Raw genomic sequence first — 17,154 nt, forward strand, 5'->3', positions numbered from 1 at the left:
TTTTGTTATCTGACATTACAAAAGGGGGTGAAATGTTTTATTTTAAAAAAAACTTGGCTTAAAAAAAAATGAGGGTATACTCTTATATCCACTCTTGTATCCAAGAGGATACAAGCATATCTATACAACCAGTCCTCTGAGCTTAAACCCTTCTTTAAATGGTTTCAATTTGACTATGTTACACTCTCGAGCAGGGACTTGATTCTTCTGGGCAGTCTGAAAGAACATCAACGGAGAGTTGCAATCGCTTGTTTTGTGCACTTTTTTTTATTTTTGAGGTTAGTTGTGTATCAAAATTTAATAATCTTTTTAATGTCACAAGTAGACTTACATTAACACTGCAATGAAGTTACTGTGAAAAGCCCCTAGTCAAATTTATCAGTAGTCCTTGACTTTCACAGCATTGTGTTATGACAAATGGCACTTGACATCCTATTTCAACTTTACGACATTGATTTTGACTCCAAGGCCGTGCCAGCATATTCATTCGATCTCCTGTGCCACCCATCTGTATGACTGGACCGATTGAACTGTCTTGGGTTGGATTGGAAACAATTTGTATGCACTCGACCCCAGAAGTTCAGTGTTAAACAGACAACTGACAGTGATTGTCTTCACACCCCCTACACGTAACACACTTGTGTTAAGATGTGCAGCCATCAACAGTTGCCCCCGTGTCTTGAGCCCCCGTGTCTTGACTAAGCAACAATGTTTAACAGTCCCATTGAATCTTGAGCATGTGATAGAGATTGCTGATCGCATAATTACTCTTTTTTTGAAATCTCTGATCTATTTGAAATCTGATTTTTGTGCACAAAAGGTGTACACCGGAACAATCCCAGCAGCTACCTGTTCCTTTATCCTGGGAGAGCAACCTAAGGTTATGATTTTAACCTTGAGGATCACCTTGGATGTGGGGTAAAATTGAGAAGGCAGGGCCTTCATGAATAACCTCTGCCAGTACAGGAATTAAACCTGCGCTGTTGGCATCACTCCACTTCCCTAATCAGCCGTCCAGGCATCTTGGCTAAGCAACACCCCTTGCGTGTAACCAGTGGAATTTGCCAGTTATAGGAAAGCTGCCATTTTTCGCACCCGATTTATGGTAGTTTAGAGAAACATTACAAAGGTAGAACTAAACCAGGTTTCTCTTGTGACAACTGCAGTTGGAAAAGGGACATATTTCCGTTTAAGTTCAGATGCTTAATCATTGACCCATTTAATTTTTTTAGTACCCAATTTATTTTCCAATTTAGCATAGCCAACCCACTTAATGTGCATATCTTTGGGTTGAGGGGGTGAAACCCACGCAGACCTGGGGCGATGTGCAAACTCCACACACAGTGTGCCGGGATTGAATCTGGGTCCTCTGTGCCGATGGCAGCAGTGCTAGCCACTGTGCTGCCCGACAATTCCTTGTTTTTTTTTTGAGACGTGTGGGAATGTTTATTTTTCCAAATGTCCAATAGTTGGTTATTAGGTTCATAGAGCCTCATTGGACATGCCATGGAACAATTTGTGATCCCCTGGCATAATCCCTTGCATAAATATGTTGTAGCTGACCTCCCCCCACACCCTCTTTTTGGATTATTGCCACCAGGTCTGAAAGCAGAAATAAGTCCTTCTATTCTTGTTGTGATCTCATAATCTTAGTACAGAGATTAATGTCTGTAAAATGAAACATTCTGCCAGGGTTTGGCGTACATGGTGGGAGTGAAGTGGTTCATAGCTTGAGAAAGGGGAAAAGTAACAATGTCATGGGATAAAATCAGTGAGTAAATAATATTGGAGAAATAACTAAGCTCCTCGTATGTAACGTAGATTGCGATGAGATAGGAAATGTTTGCTCTAATTTGGAGGTAACTTTATACGGCTCTTGGAACATCTAAATGCTAGGTTATGGAATGTTTTAAGGGTGAGAATTTTGTTCTTGTACACAACCAGAAATGTTGGAATTTTTTTGTAGGAACAAAAATCTTCCCTTCCCAAAATTGGGAATGCTAGTGAAAGAGCCAAATGCGTCATTGGTTTGGGGAAGAGGTGGTTTTACACTCTTGCTGATTTTAAAGGGCTATACACCTGAGCAAATCCTGGGAGAAGTACTGTTTTTTAAACAAATCAACATTAGCGGATGTTATTGCTGAGGAATTAGCCCACGTTTCTGTGTGACGAGACCCAACAGAATACTCGTCGGGGGCTGCTCCGACCAGTCGGGTGTATCAAGCTTTTGGATTTGTGCACAAGTGGGATTCTCTAAAGTTGCAGTACTAGTGTGTGCCGCCCATCAAGGCAAACTTCTCATTGTTGCTGCTATTTAGATCATTTATTTCTCTCTCCTCACTCTCGTGTGATAGAAGTAGCACTCTCCCTTGAAAGTCGCTTGTGTGTAATTCATCTTGGTATTGACGGATTACAATTGCAGACTCCAGGGGCAATACTTTCAAGTATTCAAACCTACTGTTCAAAAGGGTTGTCCTTTTTTCTCTCCATGGAAACACAATTTGGAGCTGTTCAGAAACTGCACCAACCAGTTGAACATGATCGATTTTGTTAACTTAAAGAACAAACCTCCTATTCATGGAGCTGATCGATCCACTTGACAACAGGTGTGTGGCAGTGCTTGGTTTCCGCCCATGAGTCATCTAGTGTTCTAATGGTAAAATCCACTTCAATCGTTATGCTGGAAACGCTGCAGAATGAATGTATTGTGACAGGAATAGGGGCCCATTTGAACTGATAAGGCCATCAATAAATGACTATCCCCTAATGATTGCTGACCACAAAATGTAGGTGTGGTTTGCTAACCACAATGTAGGTGTGATGTGTAGGGATTTGTGGAAATGACTATAGGGGCGGCACTGCGGCCCAGTGATTAGCATTGCTGCATCAGTGCTGAGGACCTGGGTTCAATTCCGGTCACTGTCCGTGTGGGATCTCCCCTTCTCTGTGTGGGTCTCGCCCCCACAACCAAAGGTGTGCAGAGAAGGTGAATTGGCCACACTAAATTACCCCTCATTGGGTAAAAACATAATTGAGTACTCTAACTTTTTTTTTTAATGCCCCCGAAGCTAGATATTTGAGCAATTAAAATTCTATTTTTTTTTCAATTTGAGCACCATCCAGACCTCTGTCATTTGAGCTGAGGAGTGGGGAGAAGGTGTGGGTCATTTCGGTCTCTCTCTCTCTCTCTCTCTCTCTCTCTCTTTCTCTCTCATTGTCATTGGATTTGGAGGATCTTGTGAAGGCACCGCCGCTGTTATGTTTTTTTTTGTGGGAGGTGGGGAGTGGCCACTGCTGTAGGTTGTCCAAGTCACCTGAAGCAAGGAGCACAGGAGCTCCAACAAACTGGGCCATTGACAGTAAACTTCTTCTTTGCCACATTATTGTATTCCCTGCTTTTTCATAGAATGACTGTAGCCATTTAAGCTAGAATGGTACTAGAGCAATCCAGAGGTCCAGGATAATCTCTGGGGACATGGATTCTAATACCACCATGGCAATTGGTGCATTTATGTAAGAATTTGAAATCTAGGCTGGAATTTACTGTTCCCATTTGTGATGATATGGCAATGCAAATGGAAAATGTTACTCAGCCCGAGACAGTTTCCCCAGGATGCGATTGTTTCCTCTGCCGTGTTTCCTGCTGGATATATAATTTTGCATCTTTGTTTTTTTTTTTAACTTTAGAGTGCCCAGTTATTTTTTCCAATTAAGGGGCAATTTTAGCGTGGCCAATCCACCTATCCTGCACATCTTTTGGGTTGTGGGGGTGAAACCCACGCAGACACGGGAGAATGTGCAAACTCCTCACGGACAGTGACCCAGAGCAGGGATTCGAACCCGGATCCTCAGCGCCGCAGGCAGCAATGCTAACCACTGTGCCACCGTGCTGCCCATTTTGCATCTTTGTTATGGTGCACACGCAACATAATCATTCCCCCAGCAGTGTGAATTCTGTGATTCACCACCATCATTCAAACGTGTGGCCTAAACTTGGGAGGGGAACTGCACAGAACCTATTGCCGCGCTCATAAGGGTCCCAAAGTGATTCTGTGGATTGAGGGTGGTTGGAAGTCTCCAGTGACTTCAGCTGGAGCTGGCTTGTAGTGCCAGGGTGACGGCAGCAATGCGGTGGCAGGGGGGGCATTGGGCCATACATCAAATGGAAATGAAATGAAATGCCAGACATTGGCAAAGTGTTTGAGATTGAGCGTTCTTCCTCCGCTGAGTTCATAGCTGCATTGCCATGCTTACCCTGGCTTCTGACGCAAGTATATCCCTTCCACCTCCCAAGGCTCCAGCAACACTAATTCCAATGACTGTTCCTGCAATATCAACCTGCATTTTATGGGGCTGCAGAACCTTTTGGGCAACTGGTTTGAGGATTCTCTGGCAACAGGTGGGCACTGATCACTCCAAAGTGCGGTGCTCTGAACACCCAGCATTATAGTTTTATAGGCATGGGACATTAACCCTCCTGGTCCAAGCAAACCACTCTGCCTGGGAGTGCAGGTTATGCTAATGCCTGCAGTTTGCAGAGAGCACAGGATGTCTTGAGTGGTCAAAGCTGCTGCCACCATGCATGTGGTGTGGGACAGATGTAGGTGGACATTTTGGTCAGACATCAACCAAATGAAGATGGTGGGTTCATTTTGTGGCCAGGGCTCTCCTCGAGCCTCTTGAGAGCGTGAGCTCTCCAAAGGGCCCTTGGATTACATAGAACATAGAACATAGAACAGTACAGCACAGAACAGGCCCCTCGGCCCTCGATGTTGTGCCGAGCAATGATCACCCTACTCAAGCCTAACGTATCCACCCTATACCCGTAACCCAACAACCCCCCCCTTAACCCTACTTTTTAGGACACTACGGGCAATTTAGCATAGCCAATCTACCTAACCCGCACATCTTTGGACTGTGGGAGGAAACCGGAGCACCCGGAGGAAACCCACGCACACACGGGGAGGACGTGCAGACTCCGCACAGACAGTGACCCAGCCGGGAATCGAACCTGGGACCCTGGAGCTGTGTAGCATTTATGCTAACCACCATGCTACCGTGCTGCGTTACTGTAGAACTAGGGTCTCAGCAGGGTGGGCAAAGAGGCTGCCCTACCAGTGATCCCTGTGTGCTTCAGTGCTGCGAAATACAGTGGATAATCCACCATTGGCATCAGCAGATCCAACGCTGCGATCTTGGACTGAAATGGACATTGCCGAGACTTTTTTTTTCTGGGATGATTCTGACCCTATTCTTTGTGATGGTGACCATGACACTTGTTTCCCACCCCCCTTCCCCCTTTTTTTTATATTGCGAAGAATTCTCCTATCCTTACCAAGTCTGGCCTTCACATGCTAATAGTGTTGACAATTAAATTAACTTTCCATTAGTAGGAATATTAAGACATAAAATGATGAGTTGTGCAACATGAGGGTAGGGTCGGATGCTTGATGCTGTTACAGAGCTATATCCCTTAAACTGTTGCAATTTGAACTGAGAGCAAACTGAAAATATAAGGCAACATTCCTGAGGTAGGCAGCATGGTGACACACTAGTTAGCATTAGTGCCTCATGGCGCTGAGATCCCAGGTTTGATCCTGACTCTGGGTCACTGTCCGTGTGGAATTTGCACATTCTCCCCATGTTTGCGTGGGTTTCGCCCCCACGTCCCAAAGATGTGCAGGGTAGGTGGATTGGCCACGTTAAATTGCCCCTTAATTTGAAAAAATGAATTGGGTACTCAAATTTTAAAAAAAAAAACTTTCCCAAGGTGAAGCTCCTGAAAACGTCTTCTTTCTATAATCTGACAACTTGTTGACATTAACTGGTCTCATCCTGAGACCATTTAAGATGAGTGCAAATGTCGGATATTGAAATCATGGCTGCCATGGGCACTCCCAAAACCCCCCTCGTATGTGATGCATTTTCAGGCAAGGCTGCCGGCAACCAGCGCAATGTCCAGAAAGCCAACTCTAACAGAAACGCAAACTGAGATAATTGCAACCTCTACTTCTGACTGCATCCAAGATGCCAGCTGACACAAATCGGCCACTGTGTGGTATAGGGGGGTAACATTTGGCATGGATAGAAGATTGGCTATCTAACAGGAAACTGGCAGAAAAGTCATTGCTATTTGGCTTTTGTCGGGAGCCCAAAAGTTATATAATTTGTATGAAGGAATCCAGGTATAGTTGCTAAATTTGCTGATGACCACATGGGTAGAAGAATAAATTTATGAAAGGATATAAGCTACTAAAATGTTGTCAATTAAAGGGAATGAGATTTGTGGTGAGATCGCATCTGTAATACTGTGTACAGTATTGGCCTCCTTATTAAAGAGGAATGTAAATTGGTTGGAAGCAACTAGCACTTGAAACGTGTGCATTGTTTTGAGGAAAGGTTGGATAGGTCAAACTTGTATAACAACTTGATTGAAACTGACCGGGTGGATAGGGGTCACTGGGTCACTCATTCAAAAAAAAAATCACCCATTAACACCAATGAGGACGCTGGTTGGTTGAAAGTCTTTGGAAATCCTCAGGTGGTGGTAGGTGCTTGTTGACCAAGGGGGGTGATTGTGGGGATGGGTGGGAAGGTGAGGTTGAGGTGATGTAATTTTTTTTTTTAAATTTAGCATATCCAATTATTTTTTTCCAATTAAGGGGCAATTTAGCGTGGCCAATCCACCTAACCTGCACATCTTTGGGTTGTGGGGGTGAAACCCACGCAGGCACGGGGAGAACGTGCAAACTCCACACGGACAGTGACCCAGGGCCGGGATTCGAACCCGGGTCCTCAGCGCCGTAGGCAGCAATGCTAACCACTGTGCCACCGTGCTGCCCGAGGTGATGTAATTTGACCAGCCACGCTCTTACTGAATGACAACACTCAAAAGGGCAGAATGGTATACCCATGCTCATAATTTTGTATGTTCTTTTTAAAAGTGTTTTTATTAAGGTTTTGCTGAATTTTTCATAATAAAACAGTAGTAACAATAATAACAAAACAAACCAGAGTGAATATTAACATAGTGTAAAAAGAGAATATCCAATAACAATTAAATAGACATTACCCTATGCGACCCAGTTTCACACCATCCCAATGAAGCCCTCTTTTCTCCCCACCCAGTTATTGCTGCTGCTGGCATTTTAATTTTCCCCGAGAAAGTTGACGAACGGCTGCCACCTACGAGAGAACCCTAGCATAGACCCTTTATAAGGCAAACTTTATTTTATCGAGGCTGAAGTACCCAGCCATGTCGTTAACCCAAGTCTCTACACATTAATAAAATCCGTCTCCAGGCTACTAGGGAGGCAAAAGGCAAAGACGTTGGCCTCTTTCGCCCCCTGAACTCCCGGGTCTTCTGACACTCCAAAGATCGGTATCTCTGGACTCTGCACCACCCGTGTGTTAAGCACCTTGGACATTGCCCTCGCAAACTCTTGCCAGAACACTCTAAGCTCCAGGCATGCTCAAAACATGTGGACATGGTTTGCAGGGCTGCCCTTGCACCTCGTACAACTGCCTTCTACCCCAAATACTTGCTCATTCTTGTTGCTGTCATGTGTGCCTGGTGGACCACCTTAAATTGAAATAGACTGAGCCTGGCACATGATAAAGAGGAATTAACCCTGCCCAGAACCTCTGCCCACAGACCCGCTTCCAACTCCTCACCTAGCTCCTCCTCTCACTTGCCCTTGAGCTCCTCCACCGGGGTTTCCTCCGCCTCCTGTAGTTCCTGGTAGATATCCGACACCTTTCCCTCCCCCACCCAGGTGCCGGAGACCACCCTGTCCTGTATCCTCAGTGGCGGCAGCGTCGGAAAGGCCACTACCTGTTTTTTCAGGAAGGCTCGTACTTACAGATATTTAAAGGCGTTTCCTGGCGGCAGATTAAATTTGTCCTCTAGCGCCTTCAAACTGGGAAAGCTCATAATTTGTATGTTCATGTGCAATTAAGATCTCATTAATCACATTCTTATTGGACTCTAATTTCCCTTGCACTGGTATCCACATGTGTGCTGGCCCTAATGACTGCACGAGGGTCAAATGCTTGTATTATTGTCTTTCTCTGGTTTAGTGGTTAATTTACTTTTTCTTTTGACCTAGTGTTTGATTTGGCTGCTTTTATTACTAGTCGTCTAAATAGTTAAATGCATTTCGGTTTCCTCGTTCGAAAAGTAAACCTTGGTATTGCGGAGGTGGGAGGTCAGTTTGTGAAAAAGATTTTTTTACAGGATGTGGGCTTCACTGGCTAGGCCAGCATTTGTTGCCCATCCCTAATTACCCTTGAATGTGGTGGTGAGCTGGCGCCTTGAACTTCTGCAGTTGTGGTATAAGTACATCCGCAGTGCTATTGGGGAAGGAAATCCAGTTTTGGCCAAGCAACGGTAGAGGGATGGTGACTTGAGGGGAACTTCGAGATGATCGTGTTCCCAGGTATCCTAGATGGCTGTGGTCATGGGTTTGGTTGGTGCTGCCTAAGGAAACTGAGTTCCTGCAGTGCATCTTGTAGATGGTGCACACTGCTGTTACTGTGTGTCGGGATTGAATGGCATCCCTTCCGCAAACAATTCAGTGAGCTGCTTTGTCCTGGATGATGTTGAGCTTCTTGAGTGTTATTGGAGCTGAACTCATCCAGCTAAATGAAGAGTATTACATCACACTCCTGACTTGTGCCTTGCAGATGGTGGACAGACTTTGGGGAGTCGGGTGAGTTACTCGCTGCAGAGTTCCTAGTCCCTGACCTATTCACGTCGCCACAGTATTTGTGTGGCTAGTCCAGTTCCATTTCTGGAATTCCCATTGACTGACTCCAGTTTTGCTAGGGCCCCTTGATGCCATACACTGTCAAATTGGCAGTTGGGGATTCAGTGATGTCGAGGAGCGATGATTTGATTCTCCTTTATTGGAGGTGGTGCAAATGTTAATTGTTGGTAAAGGAATGGATATTATTCAAGTCTTGCTGCATTTACAAGTGGACTACTTCAGTGTTTTGAGCAGTTGAAAATGATGCTGAACATTGTGCAATCTCTTTTTTTTTTTAAATTTAGATTAGCCAATTATTTTTTCCAATTAAGGGGCAATTTAGCATGGCCAATCCACCTACTCTGCACATTTTTGGGTTGTGGGGGCGAAACCCACGCAGACACGGGGAGAACGAACATTGTGCAATCTCCATGAACGTCCCCACATCTTAACTATGTTGGAAGGAAGCTCATAGATGAAACAGGTGAAGGAACTCCTGAGCTGAGATGATTGACCTCCAGCAACCGCAACCATCTTCCTTTTTATCCGACCAGTAGAGAATTTTCCCCTAATTCCCATTGACTGACTCTAGTTTTGCTAGGGCTCCTTGATGCCATACACTGTCAAATGCTGTGTTGATGTCAAGAGTAGTCACTCTCGTCACATCTGGCATTTAGCTCTCTTGTCTCTGTTTGAACCAAGGCTGTAATGAGGTCAGGAGCTGAGTGATCATGCCAGAACCTAAACTGAGCATTGAGCAGGTTAGAGCATTGAGCAGGTTATTGCTAAGTGCAACTTGATGGTGTTATTTGATGACCCCCTCCATCACCTTGCTGATGGTTGAGAGTAAGTAGACTGAGAGGGTGGTAATTGGCTGGGTTGGATTTGTTCTTTGTGAACATGGCCTAGCTGGGTAACTTTCTATATTGCAGGTAAATACCAGTGTTGTAACTGGACTGAAACAGCTTGACTAGCTCTTTGGGCTGAAGATTGTTGCACAGATGTGCTGGGGTGAGGATGGGATATTTGTGGAGCCTCCTCCTTGTGGCAGGACTGCAGAGTTTAGATCTGATTCATTGGTTGTGGGATCACTTGGCTCTGTCAATCACTGTTTATGATTGGCATGTGGGGCAGCATGGTGGCTCAATGGTTAGCATTGCTGCCTACGTTGCTGAGGACCCGGGTTCGAATCCCAGCCCTGGGTCACTCTGTGTGGACTTTACACATTCTCCTCGTGTTTGCGTGGGTTTCACCCCCCCACAACCCAAAGATGTGCGGGTTAGGTGGATTGGCCATGCTAAATTGCTCCATAATGGGGGGGGGGGAGAGAAATAATTGGATACATAAAAAAATTTTTTAAAAAAAGATTTGGCCTGCAAATAGTCCTGTGTGGTAGCTTCAGGTTGGTGCCTCTTTGGTATGTCTGGTGCTGCTCCTGGCATTCCCTCCTGCACTCTGCATTGAACCAGGGTTGATCCCCTGGATTGGTGGTAATGGTAGAGTGGGGGATATGGCAGGTCATGGGGTTGCAGATTGTAGCCAAAACAATTGTACTGCTGCTAATGGCCAGCTGCACCTCATGGATGGCCAGTTTTGACTTGCTAGATCTATTTTGAATCTATCCCATTTGGTTAGTGCCACAAACACAATGGACGGTATCCTTTAATGTGTAGATGGGATTTCATCAAGGCTGTGCAGGGATCACTCTACCGATCTGTCATGGTCTGCAGCAGGCAGGTTGGATAGGATGAGGACTACTGTATTTTCCTCACTACCTGTTACAGATCCAGTCTGTGTCCTTTAGAGCCGATCAGTAGCGGTGCTACCAAGCCATTCTGGGTGATGGACTGCCCAGAATATGTTCTGTGCCCTTACCACCCTCTCCTCTGCCAAGTTCAACATGGAGTGCTGATTCATCAGCTAATGGTGGACATTAGCAGGCGTTTCCTTGCCCATGTTTGACCTAAAGCCATGAGACTTCATGGGGTCCAGAGTCAATGTTGAGGACTCCTAGGGCAACCCACCCCGGACTGTGCTGTGCTGCCATCTCTGCTGGGTCTGTCATGCTGATGGCACAACATACCCAGGGATGGTGTTAGTGGTGACTGGGCATTGTATGTAAGGCAGCGATTGTCAAACTCGGGGGCGCGACACGCGGGTGGATCGCGGGAGGGTCGTGGAGCCATCCTTCGCGGCACTCCAGATCGCGCAAATCTCCGTGCGGCAGCCGACTTTTAATAACGCCGTCTGCAAGCGGCCTTAAATGGCTGCAAACATGTAAAAACAAATTTGGCCGCATTGCGCATGCGCGCATGATCATTGGCCCGCATGCACATAGGGGCGCGCATGCACAAAACTATGCGTATGCGCGCCGATGATTGGGCACGCATGCGCAGTCCGGCCGCTTTTTTTTTTAACGGTCGCAGCTTTTTGTTTTTACAAGTTTGGGGGGGGGGGGGGGGGGGGGGGTTTGATTTGATAAAATTTTACGCAATAAAATGCAGAACTTTGGACAGATGGTGACTCCATACTTTCCAAAGGCTTCACCTTCATCCAACAGGTTCCATTTGAGGAGCGTGTACAAGGGCCAAAGGGACCCAAAACCCATTTCCTCCATTTTTGTCAGCAGCAAACAGGGTAAGAGAAAATGGTGGGTCGCGCAGGTCGGCCGGCGCGGGTCGTGAAGGTCGGCCGGGTTGAGTCCCGTAATTTTGGCCAGTTGGTAAAAATGGGTCCCCGGGAAGGTATGATCGGTGAGTATGACTGTTGGGCTGTTGCTTGACTGTCTGAGACACCTCTCCCAATTTTGTCGCAAGTCCACAGTTAGCAAGGAGGACTCTGCAGGGTCGATGGACTGGATTTGTTGCTGCCAGTGTCTCGGTTTCCTCCAACCCCTTCCCCATCTGGTCATGACAAAGATTAGGACTTGTGGTGGCCAGCTGTAAACTGAATACGAGTCCAAGTTGAAATCAAGGTTTCCTTGATGATGAAATTATGTTGATTTGCAGTTTAAATTGCCAGATTTGTTGAGGCCAGTGCCAGGGTGTCGAAATGGCACTTCATCCCAGAGGGGGGGGGGGGGGGGGGGGATAATGATCCGTTCAGGAGTTGATTAATATTCTGAGGGTTTTCAGTGGTGTGAAGTTGGTTCCAATTATACAGTGGGATAAATTCTAGATTGGCACAAAAAAAAATTTGGTAAGATTCTGCATGCTTTGAAGGTGGTTTATTTGGCAGCTGGTGAAGAACCTCATTATACTGGTAGAGATGCCAACTTTTCAGACTCGGCAGCAGCAGAGACATTGTTACTTTTGAAGGGGAGACTGACTGTAGTTCAGGGTACCTGGCAGCAATGCTGCCTCCTATTTATAGCACAGCCGCCGCTACATGCAACAGTGTTGTGATATAAAAAAGGGCCATGATCGGAAACTGGTGCCTGCGCAAATGAGCGAAAGGCTGGGGGGGGGGGGGGGGGGGATTTCGGGTTTTAATCCTCCCTGAGCGGAGGGAGGAGTGACTTTTCCTCCTCTTTTTTTGGCACCTCGGCAGTTAACTCTCTCTCTCTCTCCGAGGGGGAGGGAGTCCAGATAGATGAATTGTTTATGCGAAAGTGGATTTGTGCAGAGCGGAATGGGGTGGGGCCCACACACACAACACACACACACTGCTAACTGGGACTGTTTGTTTAAGAAATTTGCCACTGAATGGATGATTCATGCAGGGGTGGGCCTCTGGCACTGAGTTGTACCAGGCTCCTTCTCACCGCTCCCCTCCCTTCCCCACTTGCCGTCTCTGACAGGTGGTCAAGGGACACTGGGGAGGGGTCAGTTGTTTTAAAAGACCACCAAGAGGACTTCTGAAATCTGGTGAGAGCTCTCCTCCGACTTTCAGGAACTAACTGACTAACTGTAAAGCTGCAGGGGTGGGTATGGGGCAAACGCAAAAGGCTGGGAGCTGCTGTGTACGGGCAAGGAAGTCTGCTGCTCAAAACAGGAACTGACTGTGATGGAGCAGCCTCGCAGTGGAGGGAACAAGTTTCTCTAAAATGGGTGGTCAGAACTACACGGATATTGCTGCCTAGCTGCTTTTTGTTTCGTGCCGGATTATAAAACTCCTTTTAAAAAAAAAAAATAATCCCATATAGCATTGACATTTCCAGTGATTTTTGATTAGAAAGCTGTTGCGAGCTGCATAACTTTGTTCTGCTCAAGTTTCTAGTTGTGTTTTACTTCACTTTAATTTTCTGACTCTTTCACATGAGGCAGATATCTGATCCTTATTTGTCTGTTGGTATGGATTCTTGTGAAGAAGGAACTTTTCTCTGGGAGTCTAAAGATTTAATTGGCTGTAAAGCACTTTTTGGGAAGTTTTTGTGGCCACAGTTGTGATGTGGTGGATGTCAGCCAATTTGTGCACCAGTAAGCTCTCCAATAGCAATGTGATCACCAGAATAACTTCTCTCTCTGCCCTCTCGCCAACCCCAGTTTGGTTGAGGGTTAATATTTGGCCAGGAGTCTTGAGAAAAGCTTTGCTCTTTTGAAATAGTGCCATGGGATTTCTGCCTATCTGAAGAGTAGAAATTATTTTATGTAGAAAGACAATCCTTGGTCTGGCAGGGCAGGATCTCTCCAAAATGTGTGCCAATATGTATCTGCCTAGACCTGAACTGGGGATTGAACTTCTGATTTCTGTCATAAGTGCTACTGATCCAAGCAGTACACCTAGTCCAGGAATGGTTGTAAATGTTGCACAAGTCAGGGTAACTTAGTTTAAAATGATATTTCCACACCCTCCCTGACCCTGTTTTTAGGCATTGGTTGACTAGTTTCGGGTGTTCACTTGTAGAGTCTTTAACACTGCAACCAAGTCCAATTTCTGTCCTTGCATATGTCATTCAGGACTGCCAAATCATGGCTAATTTTAGCCCTCCAATTGTGGTGATGCAGTTGGGGCAGGTGCATGTAGACTAGGAGTTTCATCTGGGCCATCAGCGTGGTCCAGTCTAACTTGCACTCTTTTTTTTCTTCTTTTGTATAGAAGATTCGAGTTCTGACTCTGGTTTTGTTTTACTTGTGGACCTCTCGGTAGAGACCTTTCCTGTGAGAAGGTTAAAAGTTGAATGAAGGACACTTTTTTTTTCTCTCTATTGATTTGTGGGAGGATTTAGTTGAGCAAGATTCAGTATGTGTGTGCTTAAGAGTGGGCTGACTGCCAAATAATGCCTAGTTGCCCAGTTTAAATAACAAGGTGAGTAGTAGTGCACCTGTATTGGGCTGTTGCAGTTACTGTAAGTGGAGGGTGTTAACTGATCAGCCCAAACCTGTTTTTCCACATTTTAGACATTCCTCACTCCTTGGAGGTGTGTGAGGCTGGCCCCTAGTGACAAACTGAGAGATCGACAGTCTGTCTACACCTGGGCCCAAGTTGCTGGATGATGCTGGATAGGTTTGTGTCCGTGTGTAATGGGTGTTTAGTGACCATAATGTGTCCACTGCTGCCACAAATTGGTCCTTTAGTTGTGTGTCTGTCTCTGTCGTTGTCTCGCACTGTTCAGTAACTAGCAGGTGTGTGTCATTCCGTCTCTGCCAAATGTGGTCTTGGGAGCATTGGGAGCTTGCCTGTAATTCTATCCCCCTGATCCACTTTAAATCACTTGTTTGATTATTTATTCAACTTAAATGAGCATTTATAGCTTTAAAATGGTGCACGATTTGATTTTCGGGCTCTATCCAGCTGGAGTATGGATTAAAGGAAACCTCTTGAAGAAATAATATTGTGCTTTCAGATCTCACGAGGCCTTGTGACTGAGATCGAGATCTGCCGTAAAGATTTATGTTTATCTTTCGGTTGTGAAACCAGTGCTGGGGCAGCGGTACGGTACTGTCGGTGCTTGATTGTCTTGTGAACATGGCTACCTCTCCTGCTGGGTGAAGTGTCCTCCTTTACAGAAGGAGACATGTTTCTTTAAAACAAAAAACCTTGAAGTGACCACAAGTGGAATGGAAAGAAGGACTGCAGCAATGTGGTTTTGTAAGCGAATGCTAATCTATGCTTTCATAATTGCCCTGCCAAGCATCTAATGCGTTCTCCGTAATATGTTGTCTGTATGTTTTTGTGAGAACTGCAGATTGCCGCATTTATTTTTGTTGTGGGGCAGGGGTGGGTGGAATTATCACTTGTGTGGCTCGTCGGAGATTGTAGTTTCCGATAGGCCAACTATATGCAGGTTGGGCGGATTGGCCATGGTTCTGGGGATGGGGGGGGGGGAGGAGGAGGAGAAGAGAGTGAGCCTAGGACGAGTGCTCTTTCGGAGGGTTGCTGCAGACTCGATGGGCTGAATGGCCTGTGCTGTAGGAATTCTGTAAATGTATTGGTGTGACTCCACATATCACTGTGTGCCTGCAAGACTTTATTCCTGTATATTCAGTTACCTTGACCTCCTACAGTCTAATGCTGGCTTATTTACATTGGAATGGAGGGAGCATTATCATGTTCTGAAGAAGCATTGTATAACCCAGGATGGAGGCAAGACATTAGACGAGGGGATCAATTCTCGATTTGTTGCCCCAGGATAGAAAGAACAATTTTTACACAGTTGTAAATATATGTTATGTTTTGGACATGTGATCATAGATTCCCTACAGTGCAGACAGAAGCCATTCGGCCCTTTGAGCCTGTACTGACCCTTTGAATGAACCACCTGACTCATGTCTGCACTGCCTTATCTCCACTATATAATCTAACCTGCAAATCCCTGGACACTGGGACAATTTAGCATAGCCAATCCATCTAACCCGCATATCTTTGGACTGTGGGAGGAAACCCATGCAGACTGGGGCAAACAAAGCAAACCTGGGACCCTGGTGCCGTGAGACAGCAGCTCTAACCACCATGCCACCCCATGGTGAAAGAAAAAGCCACATTAATGTTTAGGACAGGCTACTTGGCAGCTGTGTGATATGATATGAGACTGACCAAAGAGAGAGAGTGTGAAGATGTAGGGGGTTGGTAGTGGGAAACTCCAGGGTTAATGTGGAAGCTGACATCTTTACCATGGAATCCATTGCTCTCTTGAATGGAAGGCTTGTGAAACTGATCTGCTAGGTTACCAAATAAATAGCTGGGTGTGTCCTGCTTCCAAAAGCCAGATCTGCATAGAACTAAAGTTTTTGAACTATTGTGTGGCTGAGACACTGAAATAGGTGAAAGGGAACCAAGGTGATCTTTGCTTCACTAAATGTGTGACCTTGAGATTTGCATGCACACTCAGTAAAACTGTGGAACAAGAGCAACCTGACTGGTAGGACAGCACGGTAGCATTGTGGGTAGTACAATTGCTTTACAGCTCCAGGGTCCCAGGTTCGATTCCGGCTTGGGTCACTGTCTGTGCGGAGTCTGCACATCCTCCCCGTGTGTACGTGGGTTTCCTCCGGGTGCTCCGGTTTCCTCCCACAGTTCAAAGATGTGCAGGTTAGGTGGATTGGCCATGCTAAATTGCCCTTAATATCCAAAATTGCCCTTGGTGTTGGGTGGGGTTACTGGGTTATGGGGATAGGGTGGAGGTGTGGACCTTTGGTGCGGTGCTCTTTCCAAGAGCCAGTGCAGACTCAATGGGCCGAATGGCCTCCTTCTGCACTGTAAACCAATTCTATTCTATGACCTTGAAAACTGCATTTTCAACACACTCCCTGTACCTGGGAGACCTGGGCAGGAGAGAAGACGACTGAACCGTTCTCCACCTTGGCAGACTCTGATGATATCAGCATAAGCACTTGACAATGAACATCTTCATCGGATTGTTAATGGCTTTATACACAAGCTGTATAATGATCATCTGACCACTGGGTCACAGCCCCAGGATGTCCATACATCCGCTACAAGGGCGGCACTTGCGATGTGGTGAATATAGTCTCTCAGTTGTATCAGTCACTGATGGCCATAACCTATGGCTGCTGATTTTGGAAGAAGGGAGTGGAAACCAAAGATCAACTGGCCAGCAAATTGTGCATTTATCCTACACTGTCTTCCTCCGTAGTAAATGCAGTGGCGTCTGCCATGCCAACACCAGGTGATGCTTAACACTTGATCGTCTGGTGCAACCAGTGAGGTTTGTTATTACATTTTGCATGGGAATACGAGGGAAATATTAAAATCGGTCATGGGATGTGGGTATTACTGGCTGGGTGAGCATTTGCCCATCCTGGAGGGCAGTTAGTCAACCATATGCTGTTGGTCTGAAGTCACATGTAGGGATGGCAGATCTCCTTCCCTACAGGACTGAACCAGATGGGCTTTCATGATGATCAGTAATGGTTTCATGGTCGTCATTGGACTTAATTCCAGATATTTTGATTGAATTCAAATTCCACCAACTGACCTGGGCCTGGTGGGATTCGCACCTAGATGC

General features: G+C 45.9%; 1 protein-coding gene across 6 annotated transcripts in view; it reads left to right on the forward strand.

Moving 5' to 3' along the window:
- LOC119964457 (elongation of very long chain fatty acids protein 1-like) overlaps positions 1 to 17,154 on the forward strand; it is a 91,568-nt gene that overhangs the window by 32,844 nt on the left and 41,570 nt on the right. The window contains exon 1 of one of the 6 annotated variants that reach the window (XM_038793963.1): positions 12,424 to 12,613. The exons of 4 other annotated variants lie outside the window; for them this stretch is intronic. The gene's annotated coding sequence lies outside the window, so the exon portion shown is untranslated. Of the gene's footprint in view, positions 1 to 12,423; positions 12,614 to 17,154 lie in introns of those variants that run through there. One more of the 6 variants, XM_038793966.1, reaches the window with a different exon arrangement.

This window comes from Scyliorhinus canicula, chromosome 4, assembly GCF_902713615.1.
Source record: "Scyliorhinus canicula chromosome 4, sScyCan1.1, whole genome shotgun sequence".
Classification (NCBI taxonomy): domain Eukaryota; kingdom Metazoa; phylum Chordata; class Chondrichthyes; order Carcharhiniformes; family Scyliorhinidae; genus Scyliorhinus; species Scyliorhinus canicula.